This window comes from Bactrocera neohumeralis, chromosome 6 (assembly GCF_024586455.1).
Source record: "Bactrocera neohumeralis isolate Rockhampton chromosome 6, APGP_CSIRO_Bneo_wtdbg2-racon-allhic-juicebox.fasta_v2, whole genome shotgun sequence".
Taxonomy (NCBI): Eukaryota; Metazoa; Arthropoda; class Insecta; order Diptera; family Tephritidae; genus Bactrocera; species Bactrocera neohumeralis.
In genome coordinates, this window is record NC_065923.1 from 80,458,504 (window position 1) to 80,472,830 (window position 14,327).

Genomic DNA, 14,327 nt, shown 5'->3' on the forward strand with positions numbered 1-14,327 from the left:
CTAATAATTGCGTAACTTTAGCCTATAAAAATCGGCGTACTCAGCTTTTATACGGCTCTTTTCCGGAACCGCCTGAAAACGAAGCATGGAATTGAAATAATGCGAGGAAAGCTGAACGCACGCCAACGCCTCTTAACGCATCAACGCTGCGTCCTGCGCCAGCCGCATGCGTGCGCCTTCGCACGATGAGTTTCTTTAACTGTCGAAAGTTTTTCCGATTTTCCACTTATCCTCTTCTATCTCCACAGCCGTTTGAAGAAGGCAACGACAACGTCATCAACTTACTCCTTCTTCTTCATCTCGTTTTGCCACCAAAGTACAGCTTGCATGGCGTTTGACTAAGCATTTCATCCGCTAAATAGCACATGAACTCATTTCCAACGCCCCAACAACAATTGAACTTCTTGCTGTAGCGCTGATGCCACATCGTCTTCAACAGATTTGTCGCATCTTCTAGCCTCTCGACTTGCGCCAAGCGCGTCGCCTTTCGAGTGCGCTATCAATGCGCTGCTGATTCTTGTGCTACTTTCGCCATTATCTATCCAGCAGCAAACACTTTATGTTTATTACACACGACTCGTTGCTGCAGCTACGCTTTCAACGCTGGTGTCCATGCGCCCGCCGCGCTGCGTGCTCTGTCCTCATTCCCGTGCGACTGCGTTCGTAGTGGCATGACGGATGCGCTTTCACCACGCCATTCAATTATCTTCGTGTGGTTGTTGGTGGCATGTTGCACAGACTCAAACATATGTATGCATATAATTGTCTGCAACTCGCCTAGCATAATCCACTTAACTTCTACTGCCGCTGCTGCTGTTGCTGATGCTGCTTTGTGGCAAGTGCATCCTCTTGTGGTGCAGCAAACAGCCGCAGCAAGTTTCACATCGCATATCCGCATTCATTCGCACTTCTTCACTTTGGAAAAGTTTTGCAATTCAAGTTGAGTTATTGTTATTGTTGTTGTTACTTTTATTTTTGCTATTGTTGTTTCTATTATTATTGCTGTTCTCAAAATGGACTATGGTTGTTGTTGTAGGTATTGTTGGTATTTTTTTATTGTTTTTGTTATTTTTTTCTGTTTCACGTATATACACGCAAGTTATTGTTGTTATTTTTGTTGTTGTAGCTGCTGTTATTGTTGTTATTTTTGTTGTTGTGTATTCTCGCAAGTTTTCAAGTTTTTGGCGAAACACCATCTTTTCTTGTTGTTGTTATTTGTGTGTTGGTGTTGTTATTATTGTTGTTGCTTGCTATTCTCGCAAGTTTTCAAGTTTTTTTGCGAAGCACCATCTTTTCTGGTTTTCGTTGTTGCTGTTATTGTTTGCCCACTTGTCTACTACTTGCGCGCGCGCTCTTGCATTGCGTTGCACATCAGCAGCAGCGGCATTGTGTTTGTGGCAACAACGTATACAATACAATACATAGTTAGCAGCAGCAAGTTTTTACATTAATATTTTATTTTTACATCTTGCCATAATAGAAAAATGTGCGAAACATGCGAAAACTTGTCGTCGTGCATATGCCGTCTTCGTCCCCGATCTCTCGTTCACCCTCTACCGAACTCGTCAAACACCCTCCAATACACAAACACGACGCATACGTCAAATTGCCATCTCAAGTTTACTCGCTCTCCTCACCGAAGTCAACTTGTCCAACTAACCTCTTTCCCCCACCTAAACTCTTTCCAGCACCTAACCGCATTTCAACACCTAGTCTCTTTCCCCCATCCAATCTCTATTCTGCGTCGAACGTCAGCTTTCCTTCTATCGCAGCTTCTATCCATCTTTATGCCATCTATTCTTACTCGTTTATCTATTTTCTCCCCTTCTCTGCGCGTTTGTCCGCTTCATTCGCTTCGCTAATGCCTAGTGGCAGCTTGTATGTCACCTCAGCTTTCCAGTTCACTTGCCACAACACTTCTCGTTTTTAGTTAACTTATGTTTCGTTTGTTGTTGCCTTTGTTGTGTTGTTTTTGCATATTTCACCGAGATCGTCGTCACTTATGCCCTGCATACTGCTTCACATTATTCATCCAATCTGCTGTAAATTGATAAAATGAAAATATTTTCCTCGTCCAAAATCTCAAACACATTCTCAAACATTTGTTTGTGTACTTTAGCGCGTGGTGTTAGATATGCTGCGGTTTTCGGTATTATAAACAGTGGTTTTTGCACATTACGTTGGTGTGCTATGCGGCTGTTGGTTTTGGTTATTATTATATAGTATTTCGTTCCAAATAAAACCGTGAAATGAGGACTAAACAAACCAAAAAGACAAATATTTTCACATCTCGTCACTACTTCGACGAATCTAGGGGTTTCAGTTTTGTTGTCAAAAATCTCTCTACTTGACGTCGTTCTTCCAAAAGATTCAGGTCTCTTTTCGTAGGTGTCTAGCATTGACACGTTTTATACTCAAAACTGTAACCAAATTGGTTGACTCGATTCATATGTTGAAATCTTTCAAAGGTTCAGGTTTCCCGACACGGGTATAGCTATGACACGCTTCATACCCAAAACATTAACGAAAAGGGTAAGTTGATCCATAAGTTACTACGTTGAGATTCTCTGCTATCACTCTGGCATTGAGAACTTCATACCCAAAACTTTACCCATATTCGTTGAGGAGATCCATAAGTAAAATATGTTGAGATCCTTCATTGATTCAGATTTTTTATATGAGTGGAGCATTGCCATGGTACATATTCATAATTTTAACCAAATTGTTTCAGTCGATCCTCAAGTTACATTGTTGAGATTTTTCAAATCTTTTGGTACGAATTTAGCATTGGCATGCTTTGTACCCAAACCTTTAACCAAAAATGTTGAGTCGATCCACGAGTTACATTTGTGGAGATCCTTCAAAGTTTCCTCCTTCAAGTCAAGATTCAAGTCCAAAAAGGTTGAGTCGATCTAACATATAAGATAATGTTGAGAACCTCTGCTATTTCTTTATCAATTCGACGACGATAAGACGATAAAGTCATCCGACTAATAGAAACACCTATAAATTCTAACCTATGCATCTTTAAACTACGTATTTATGAAAATGTTTTTCATGACAGGCGTACCGAACGAAGATTTTAGCGTTTCCTGTCGAAAGGCGTTCAAAAAATGTACTTTGATGTTAGTCGAGTTCGAGTGGGTTCATCAGCTGTGGATAAAATTTACAAGATTATCCTAGAAACTAGCGAAAAATCATTTAAGTCGCGTCTAACTGTACTTTATAGCAGCAAAAACTTAGAAAATAATCAAAACAAGACACACAGCTAATTATGCGTATATTTGCCTTACCCCTTTGTCCACTTATTTGTAATGCAATGCAATGTAATGTTGTTGTTGTTTATCTTTTGCTTCAAGAAATCAAGTTTATGGGTTGGCAACGCAGGTTGCTTGCAAGTTAGGGGCACACACATGTCTGAGTACAAACTACAGAGCAACGCCATAAATAGACAGACAGACATGAGTCAACAACAACTACAACAACAACAAGTGAATGCCCTAAATTTGAGCGACACAAGAAGCCAAAAGTTGTAGCTGCCACACGCGCAGCGGCGTACGCTAGGAAATTGCACTGCCACATACACATGCGTATGTGCGCAAAACACACACACACATATATGCACAATCGCATATGAGCCACTGTAGCAGGCGCAACAACCGCAGTGACGATGGGCGGCGGTGTGAAGCGGCAACACGAGCCGTTAGCACCGGGTAGCTAAGCGCCGCATAGCGTAAAAGGAGGCCGTCACCGTCGCTGGAGTCAGCAAGCCCACTGGAAATGTGCATATACATATAGCAGGGTTTACGGAAAAAATCGCAAAAAAATTAGAAAAACGTGTTAAAAGCCAAATCAAACAGAAAAAACAAATCACAGAAATATGTTGGCTCCGTTGCATTGCCAACAACAATTGCACTGCGTACGCACCACAACACAAATAGAGTGGAATCTATGCCAGTGATAAGGCAAGTGCCGTGAGCCTACAAGCCCAAATAAATACTGGCTTTCGCACAAATGTGTATACAGTGGTAGGCATGAAAATGTGTGCACCAGTAGCCTTTCCAAAAGACTTTTCGAAAACGTCCAAATTTTGAATGTTTTTATGCCTTATGGCCTGACGAGCTGAGTCGATTTAGCCAGGTCTGTCTGGCTCTCAGGTTTTAGGTACCGATCTGAAATTTTACACACATTCTTTTCTCCCCAAGTAGCTACTTATTGATTAAAATCAAGTTTTTGAATGAATAATTATTTTATTTGACAAAAATATCTTTACGAAATTTTACATATTTTTCTGTCTAAGGCTAAGACACTATAATATTCGAAGATATTGTGCAGATCAGACCATTTTTTCATGCAGACCAACCCAACCCATTTCCTTTCGCCACCACTGCCTGCATAAGCTTGGCTACCAATGCCAACGCGTGCCGGACTGGCTGCGCGTGCACTAAATATTTTATGTTTTCAGCACATACACATACAAACTTATCAAGAAATGTGCATATGTATACAATTGGGTGCTAAGTCGCGGTTTGCAATGTGGCCAAACCGCAACAGTCGAAGCCATTGCAACAACAACAATGCAAGAACAGCGCGTAAAGCTTTACGAATTGCTCCGCAGTGCGTCGCCTAGTTCATATGTCAGGCAAAGTATCTGCTTAATCGCAACTGCAATCGTGCCACATGTACGAAAAAACATGTTTATGTACACACAGAAAAATATGTTTGTATATGTTGCTGAAATAGAAATATTTAGAAATTATTTATTGTTCTTGTTGCATTTGCAGCCACACAAATACATATGTACATATGTATGTAGGTGCGTGCAAACTTGGCAATGTTTCGCTGGAAGATGCGTCCATGCTGCGCTTATGCGGCATAAATTGTGAAACGCTATAAAACTATATTCCACACGCATTTATCTATGCATGAATATTCATTAAGTGATACATGAACACTTTCGTATAGGGTATACGAAATTGATTGTTGGCAAATACATATACATATGTAGTATATAAGGAGACCAACGCGCTGTTAGAAAACTCGCAAATTCACTGATTTTGCATATTCGTGTCTGTAGTCATAGACATTGAACACACTGTATTTTGAGGAGATATTTTTTAATGCAAATTTGTTGTGTGCTTTTCTGCAATATCTTTAATTTGTTGCCCATATCGTATTTATTTGTTGATCTGCTTGTTTCAACTAAGTTTAATTTTTAAAAAGCTGGCAACCCTTCGCAAAAATGTGTTCATTTTTAAGCTCTCTGAAATCTATTTAATTCGATAGATTTATTCTAATAATTTGTGTACCCAATAACTTCATTGACTTTTGTACAAATGTGGCAACGCTTTCAAAATATTTTCGTCTAACTGTTTTTTTAACTTCTTTCGTTTGATATGTACTTATATTGTAGTAGTTTTAAAACTTATCAATTTCTTTCTACATACATACATACAATTTTGAAACAGGTGGCAACCTTTCAACTTTGTTTTGTTAAGCACCATATTTTTTTATTCTACAAGTTTTTCATTTTTTTATGAAAGTGGACTTAACAAAAATACTGTTAGTGGTACATTGTCTCCCACTTATTGTTTCACTTCTTCTCTCACCTTTAGTTATCTTCTATTATTCTACTTAACCTACATCTTTCATAATCTTCTTAGTGCAGGTTTTCCTCAATTTGTACACTTCGAGTGCTGCCCGTGGTAAGCGACGAAAGCAAAAATGACAATAGGTATTAAAATTTAGAGTATATGTATTAGGGTGTATCTGAAAGTTCGTGAAATTTGCTTGGACCTTAAAATGAAGGTCTAGATTCAGCTAGATATATACATATATTTCTGATAAGAAAATAAGAAAGAGCTGCCGAGAGATAGAAAAATTGCCACGGAAACCGAAACTGTTTTCGAGAGGAGTGTAAATTTTAGCAAGAAAGAGAGAGAGAAACCCTGGTAGGAAATATCGTAACCCTGAAAAAAGTCTACCGAGTTCTAGAGGCTCCACTCGGAACAAAAACCATTATCGATAATTGAGCTTCATATCCACTAATGACGAATGAGATGCAACCGAATTTGGAATCAGAGGATATTTTTTGTATCAACTCCGAGATAACGCGATTGAATATCATGAAGTATACTAGTTTGCCACGAAAGAAACATCGGAGACTATAATATATGTTTGCAAATGATCAGCATGAGGAGCCGAGTCGATTAGTCATGTTCATCTGTCCGTCTATATATGTACATATACATAAGTAAAGTATTCCCTCAGTTTTTATGATATAGATTTGAAATTTTGCACACACCTTTTCCTTCTCAAGAAACCAGAACAGCTTGAGTCACTATAGATTCTTGCTGCCATATAAATCGAACGATCAAAATCAGGCTAATGATCATTAGAAATGCACTTGTGTAGGGATTATAGCCTCGACGTTTTTTCTCCTTTTTTTACAACAACATTTATATACCACGCTTTGTATTCGCAATTTCTCGCTGTACCTGTCAATCTGCCGGAAAATCTATTCCGTCTCAAATTAAAATTCTTTCTCTTTTTTCGCAAATTTCTTTCGCACCAAATATAAGCGCTTTAGGTGCAGTGTGAAGTCCACGATATTTTTGCAATTTTTCTCAGATCTTATTTTTGTCCACTCGCCCATGCAATTGCCACGTCAATCTATCACTGCGCCAGGGCACTATTGTCTATCAATAGCGGCGACGAGTGCCTGCTTCGTATGCATGTATGTGTGTGTATGCATGTGTGTCCGCGTCGCTCGTCAATGCTGTCAAGACTGTCTATACAAATATTTCTTTTCTACTTTTTTAACTCTTTTTGCATTTCAAATTTCTTTTTTCATTTCCCTCGACATTTCTCTCATTTGCTGCAGTGCAAAAACAAAAGAAGCCCGTTAAAGTTATCGCGCGAAAGACCAACCAAGCAGGCCATCAACACGCAATGAATGCGCAGCCACGTCTTCGGCTTTGTCTATTGCACTGCTGCACCTTTGTCTAGCATTCTTCCCGACTGCTAAAAATAAAAGCGTGCGCACTGCAAAAACAAAAATGAAGGAAAAGAAAAAGAAAGGCAAGAAAATTGAAAAAAGTAGAAGGCGAAATAAAATCGAATATGCATTTGAGACGCGCATAAAGTGCCAAGTGAGCAGCGTACAAAAAGCACGAAGTCACAGAAACCCACTCCGCGCGACCCGCCGGCCATTCGACCGCGCACTTCGCGCCTCACTGCCAATGCGTAGTAACTCATACGCCCGGCTGCACTGCGCCGCCCTGAAGCGCGAGTGCGTTTGCTGTGTCCGCGCGTGTCTGTGTGTGCAAGTGTGTGCTGTGCATGCATACAGCGCGCTGCTTAATACCATCCGCTATGCCTTTGGATTTATTCGCTGCAGAAAGTAACAGAACACACACACACACAAACGAACGTGGACGAAATTAAATGCGAAATAATGCGATTGCAATTCAATCGCAAGACACTCTACATAGGCATGCAAGAATAACAAAAAATGATAGCAGCAACAACAACAAACACAGTCAGCAGCAAGTATCAGCAACTTGCCGCGCCACGGAGTCATTGTGCTAACTCGTCATTGACTCTGTTTGTCGCTTTCCTTCGCTGACGCTTCGTTTATTTGCTTTTCTTCTGCGCTGACGTTTTTAATTTCTTTTTTCACTGTGATTTTCCAGTCGTTGAGCTTGATGGTGTGTTTGTGCGCGTCGCTTTGGCTTCTTTTTCGCTTTTTGCGCTGTTCTTTGGCGCTTTACATTTGCTCGTATCTTTGTTGTTGATGTTGTTGTGGTTGCTGCTGTTCTCGTTCTTGCTTTTGCAGAGTTTTTGCATTGTTGTTGAACACAGCAGCGTTCATTGCCCGCCCGGCATTTTGCGCGTTCTTGCGGTTATTCTTGACATTCTTTTTTTCTGCTATTCTTGTTGTTGTTCCATACAAAGCGTGTTATCGTTTTTTACGCGCAAGTTATAATTTCTGGCGCGTTTTTACCGATTGTTTCCTTTACATATTTATTTATTTTTCACTTGTTCTCGCGATTATTAAGCTTTTCATTTATAAAAACTATGAAAAGTTTATTTATTTTTTCTTAAATTAATAATATCTTTAATTAATTAATGCATTTTATTTTATATTATTACTTCAATTTGAATATACATATGTATTTTTAGTAAACCTTTGGATATTGAATTGAGTTTGTGTATTTGAGAGTTAAAATAAACGAAATTTAAAAGAAAAAATTTCAGAGTTAAGAAATATTTTGTCTTTTTTTAAGACTTTGTATTTTTTGTAAAATGTACTTTTTGAAAATCTTTTGTGAACTTTTGTATTTTTTTGTGTAAAATTTTTTGTCAAGTTTATTTTTTTGAAATATCCTGTACTTTTTTTTCAAGATTTTGTAACGAGAGGACGGACTGTTTTTTCGCTACTGTCCAGCTTTCGCCAGACTAAGGCTTAAGCATTTTATCGTTCATATTTAGCATGTTTTTTATATTTTGTAAAATTTATTTTTTGAAAATATTATGTAATTTTTTTTAAGATTTTCTATTTTTTTAACGTATTTTTATTTTTTTTTTGTGATTTTCTAATATTTGGTAAAATTTATTTTTTGTAAATCGTTTGAAATTTTTTTAAGATTTTCTTAATATATCGTATTTTTTTAATTTTTTGTATTTTTTTAATAATATGTATTTTGTGAAAATTATTATTTTTGAAAACATTTTGAATTTTTTTGTTTTCAATTTTGTATAATTTTTTTTTAAGTTTTCGTATATTTTTAATATTTTGTAAAATTTATTTTTTTGAAAATGTGTCGTAATTTTTTTGAAATTATAGTGTTTTGTAATTTGGTAATATTTTGCTTTTTTTAATATTTCTAATTTTTTCTTTTTTGAAAATAATTTTTATTGTTTGTTGTTTTTTTGTATATATTGTATTTCTTTTATATTTTGTGTTTATTTTTTAATATTTTTTTATTTAGTATTTTTATTTTGTTATTTATTTTCGGTAAATATTGTGAATTTTTTTTTGGTATTTTGCATTTTTTTAATATACATATATTTTTTAATTAATTTCTCTTTTTTTAATATATTTTGTTTGAAAATATTTCGAAATTTTTAAAGATATTTTGCATTGTGTTTTTTTAATCAACACAAATGTTTTCTCCGATCTGCGGAAAACGCAAAACTTACTTACAATCTCATACAAGACGATCGATTTTAGCCGAAATTCTGGACAAATATTTTGAAATGTCTTTACCCATCTTATCATTTAAATCGTTGAACAGGTTTCTGAAATAGTGAGTGCAACAGATATGCGAGCACTGGTAGAGCCATGTCGTCTTTAAGCTGTTTCTATCATTTGGTGCTTGATAACTTGAACTCTGTTTTACCATAAAGTGAACACCAAATGCACCTCCTTCTTTTCCAAAATACTATAAAAATTATGAGATAGGAAGTTCTTCTGCTGTTCAGACAAGTTTTTGCAATCTAATTTAGCCCCAAGCAAAGTGATTTCCGGAAAGCGTGGAATCCATTCTAAGAAAAATGTGCCAATATTTGGCTCACTTGTGTAGAATAGTCGAAAGCAGCCCATTTGTTGCATATATATTTCATAGTTCTGAACCTCCCATTAATTTTTCGCAATGGCTATTATTGTTATTTATAGTTTTTCTTTACATAATATTATCAATTTGCTCTGAATGCCTCCATTTTTCGCTTCTGCTTTCTATTTCTATTTTGTTACATAGTTTTGACCTTTTTATAATCAATACTCATCAATTATTAGACGTTTCTATTCGCTACAACTGCCTCGTTTTGAGGTTATCGCTTCGCCAGCCGAGTCGCTCGCATATTTCATACACACACGCACACATATTCGCTGCCACAATAACCTACACGCCCCTTGATTTATTTTCTTTGCCATTTATTATATGAGTCACGTGTTATTATAATTTATTTGGATTCCTCATCATTTAATTTGATTTTATTTGCTTTAAAAATGTCATCAAAATAAGTTAAGCAAATAAAATGTTGAATTAACGCTTAAATAGCACATAAATAATTTTCAGCATTTTATTTCCTATTTTCGTTGATTTATGCATCATGTATGTATGTATGTATAGTATTTGTACACTATGAAAGGGGTATATTAAGCCTGTGTGCCTGACTGTATGTATATTTCTATGTTTTTAATTATTTTATTTTTTTAAGATTAGAATATTTTTTTTAAATTATTTAAATTTTTTTATTATTCTAATTTTTATTTTAATTGTTTACTTTTTTTATTTAATTTTTAATTATATATATTTTTCTTCATTTTTTAAATTAATTTCTATTGTAAACATTGCCACATATTGTGTGTTATTTTTGTTGTAGTTGCAGTTAGGTCGTTTATTTCCACATCATTTTTGTTTGCTTACTTTTATAGCAGATTCCCCAGTTTAACGATCGTTTTCCGTCTTTTACCGTTTAGCCTTTTATTTTCCATAAATTTGTTTTTCTCCATTCATTTTTATTGTCACACACAACACATACACACGCATACATACAAATAACCCATTGCAACGACCTCATCAGCGTGTAGCGCGTTGCTCGTCACTGCGATTACTTCAGCTTCGTCAGTGAGTGCCTCTTCGTTTTTGTTTTTTCAGTTTTCTTCTTCGCTGCCAGACACCCCTCTTGCCGCCACGCCAGCTGCTCACCTTTCGTATTTGCTTTAGAGTTCATTATGCACAAACACAAAGTGTGTGTGTATTCCATTCCATAAAAGCAGCTCTCTCCATTCTTAGTGCTCATTTTCGAGTTCTGCTTTTAGTCGATTCTTTTTTAGATTTTCTTACTTTCCCTCAGCAAAGGCCATCAAAGCTCCAACATCGGTCTCAGTAGTATTTCTCCTATGTTTTACACTCATTCACTCACCGTGGGCTCCCGCCCCCCCCCCCACCAGCTCAACATATGTATTAAATGCGCCCATGTGGCTGGCCGTCTCTAGTTTGTAGTTAAACTTGCGGTCTCGGTACCCTACTCGCATCAAGCCTCACGGTGGCGGGCAGCGCCGCGATTCCCGACCTAGCCAGCGTTATTATTTGTTGAGCAAAAATCGTAAACTTGCACCACAAACATCCATAAATACTTATGTGAAAATGTTTGGATCTATGACGACGCTAAAACAGGCTATGCTCGCTACTCGGCCATATGCTGGTATGTGCCTGCGTGTGTTTACTTAAGGTATGACCATATGTGTTCCATATTCTGGTTTGTTTTTGAGTCAGCGTTAGTGAGTAAAAAGTAGTTTTAATTTAGCAAAAAAAAAACGACCGTTCAGATAGTCAAGTCTCTAAGTAGATTATTGCTTTTGAAAGAGCGTCGACAATTTGATCCAGATAAATATTCAATTAGCGTTTGGCATAATGCATAATTCTTGTTCGACTTGGTAAACTGAAATTTCGAGTGGTTATTGCTTTTTGATTTGTTAGAGTTGCCAAGTGCAGTGGTGTATAGGAAATTCGAAGAGGTTCTCATACATCCTCCTATTTTTTTGCTAACAAAATTATAGTTTGGCGGTCCGGTTCTACCGTTACCGTTTGAATTAGGAAAATATCTTGACACTTGACTGAGTGTACCCAGACCTTTAGAAGAATTTTCTAGTTTTGGAACTAAGTATCTGTTTTGATGAGGGATCTGTCGGAAAGTGAAAATGAAAGCAACAAACATTTTTTATTAACAAAAGTTGCCTACAGAGAAAAACCAGATCCGTCTGTATACCTGTGAATATATTGAACATCGAGGGAAGCTGATACATTTATCTACCCATATATCGTTCGGTCAGCACATTCCACTTAAATCTATTATATCTATCGCATATAAAGCTCTTGTATACAACAAGTGACATAGGTTACACCCTATACCAAATCCATCACGTATTTTACATATTTGGAAAATATAGGCTGACCTCTTGTGAAGCTTCTAAATCTGATGGATGGATGATTCCAGTCTTCATTATACCTACCATAGGACCTCATTCAAATTCCTTTGTAGTATAACCTAAAAATATTTTGAAGATTTTGTTTTTAACTAATTTAACCGATAACTGCATGGGAAGCCGAAAGGTTTTGAAATATTTTGAGTCTATTGTTAATGATTCTATCTTCTTTTTTAGGGGCTATAGAACCCCTTTCGAAGTTTACAAATAATTAATTTTCTATCAAAAATAAATTTTGTGTTTAATGTTTTTTTATTTCTCTTCCAGGTAAATTATTGTACTTATTTGCCAACTGACTGTCTTCAAGCCGCTAGATTGACTAAAAAGGTAACTCATTCGATTTTATTCGGTTTCTGTAAGCAAGGTATAGTTTTAAAATCATGGCGGTACTATTGATCTGAAGTTTAGTCTGGGTTTTTATAAATCAAGTTAAATCAGAGTATGACTTTACCTACACTATTAATGTCGCGGAATCCTTCCAGCACGCAGATATCTAGGATATTCTTTCACTATTCCGACCACCATAAATAATTCAGCCAGGGTTCAAAAATTCATATGTTATTTGTTGGTACTGGTTGGTTCTGAGTAGACTGAGGGCAATGAGAATAAGTTTGATCGCATATCCGGCAGATCCACGAAGCAGGAATGGATCCGCAATTTTCCCCATCCAAAGACTGTCACTTTGGCAGCATACTTCGTTCTAAACCATTTTAGTTTTTCATCCTAGATCACTTTGCCGTTGCCATAGTTATTAGCTATTCTTCTTCTTCTTGGTTCAGGGGTTTTACCGTCCAAGGACTGTCACTTCGTCCACATTAAAAAAAAAATATTTTGGAGAAAAGTTTTTGTTGTTCTACATTTAGCGTAACTAATTCCATTAGTTTTGGTTACAGCGCTGTTTGGAATCCCGCTCCCATCAGCTTCCGCGTAAGCGCCCGCAATTGAACCAAAGTTCCGGTTTGTATTCATCGGTTTTCTTAGGTACGCGGTATTAGAATTGTTTGCTAACCTTCTTGAAGCTTCAGAACAACACGTTAGACCGCCTAAATAATATTTTTATCACCACAAATATTCTTAAAAGTTATTTTGTAAGCTCTCAAACCACTTCATACATTGTTTGAACTTTCCTAAAACGAAGTATACTTTCTAGCATCCACTGTGCCCCAGTTGGCATATGAGTCCCACTGTGCTCGCACACAATATCCGCGTCGTGCCTGCGCATTTATTACTTGAAAGCATCACAACAATATAAACCCGAGTAAAAATTGCAAAAAATGGGAACGCTATAAAGTAAATATACTAAAAACTGCCGGAGAGCCCCCACCCAGCGGTGCTGAGTAGACGAAGCGCGTGAGTAAGCGGCAGCGTGACTGAGCGCCGGTGGAGATGGCTGAGTGGAGTGGTGCGCTGGTGGGGCGTTGAGTGAATGAGCGTCGATTAAAGCGCTTGCTGAGTTCTGCTTCTGGGCGCGTCTGACTAACACGCGAGCGCCGCTGTTGAGATTCAGCCTCAGATTTATTTTCATGGCAGCGATTTTTTAATGAGTTACTGCTGAGCGCGCTGCTTACCGCTCCAATGTGTTTTATAAAGTTGTGGCTTTTTTTTTGTAATTTTCGCAAATGTTAACGTTTCCATTGACGTTGCGCTTTGCTGTTGACGTTTTTTGCTGCCTTTCATCGCATGTCATGCTTATACAAACACACACACATGCCAACGAACTCAAAGCGTTTGCGCGTGTGTGCGACACATTGTTGTGGTCGCCGACTCGACTCGACGCGACTCGTCGTTTGTGGTTGTGCCTATAAATACTTTAGCACTTTGCGTTGCCACCAGGAAACTGCACACCAACAAAAAAACCAGCAATTGCATTTACGGCAGCGTATTACTGTCGCTGAACGCAGGCATCAACGCCGCCAGTGCCGATATTGCATTGGTGGGTCCAACAACGAAATGCGGTGCAACGCTCCCTAACCACCTCGCCGCCACTTCACTCGTCGCTTTGTAGTCCACGCATTTGCCTGCCGGCAATTGCAACACTGCATTTTTGTAGCGGTGCAACGAGTGTTGCTATACTTTTTGTAGGAACTGTTTACTTATTGACATGCATGAATGTATTGACGAAGTACGCACACACACACACATATATACAGTAGCATATTTTTTATACCCTATACAGGCTATATTAAATTGGCCACAAATTTTGTAACACGCAGCTGGACACAGTTCGAGACCCTATTTTTGAGCTATCAAGCTGGAATTTAGCGCATGTGATTTTCTCCTTACGAAGCTGCTAATTTGTCGGAATCGCCGATTTCGGGATATTATAACATAT

General features: G+C 37.5%; 1 protein-coding gene across 16 annotated transcripts in view; it reads left to right on the forward strand.

Annotated features, from left to right (window-relative positions):
* LOC126761505 (poly(rC)-binding protein 3) overlaps positions 1-14,327 on the forward strand; it is a 269,045-nt gene that overhangs the window by 127,737 nt on the left and 126,981 nt on the right. Inside the window, exon 2 of one of the 16 annotated variants that reach the window (XM_050477779.1) lies at positions 12,263-12,322. The exons of the other annotated variants lie outside the window; for them this stretch is intronic. The gene's annotated coding sequence lies outside the window, so the exon portion shown is untranslated. The remainder of the gene's footprint in view (positions 1-12,262; positions 12,323-14,327) is intronic. 16 annotated transcript variants of the gene reach the window in all.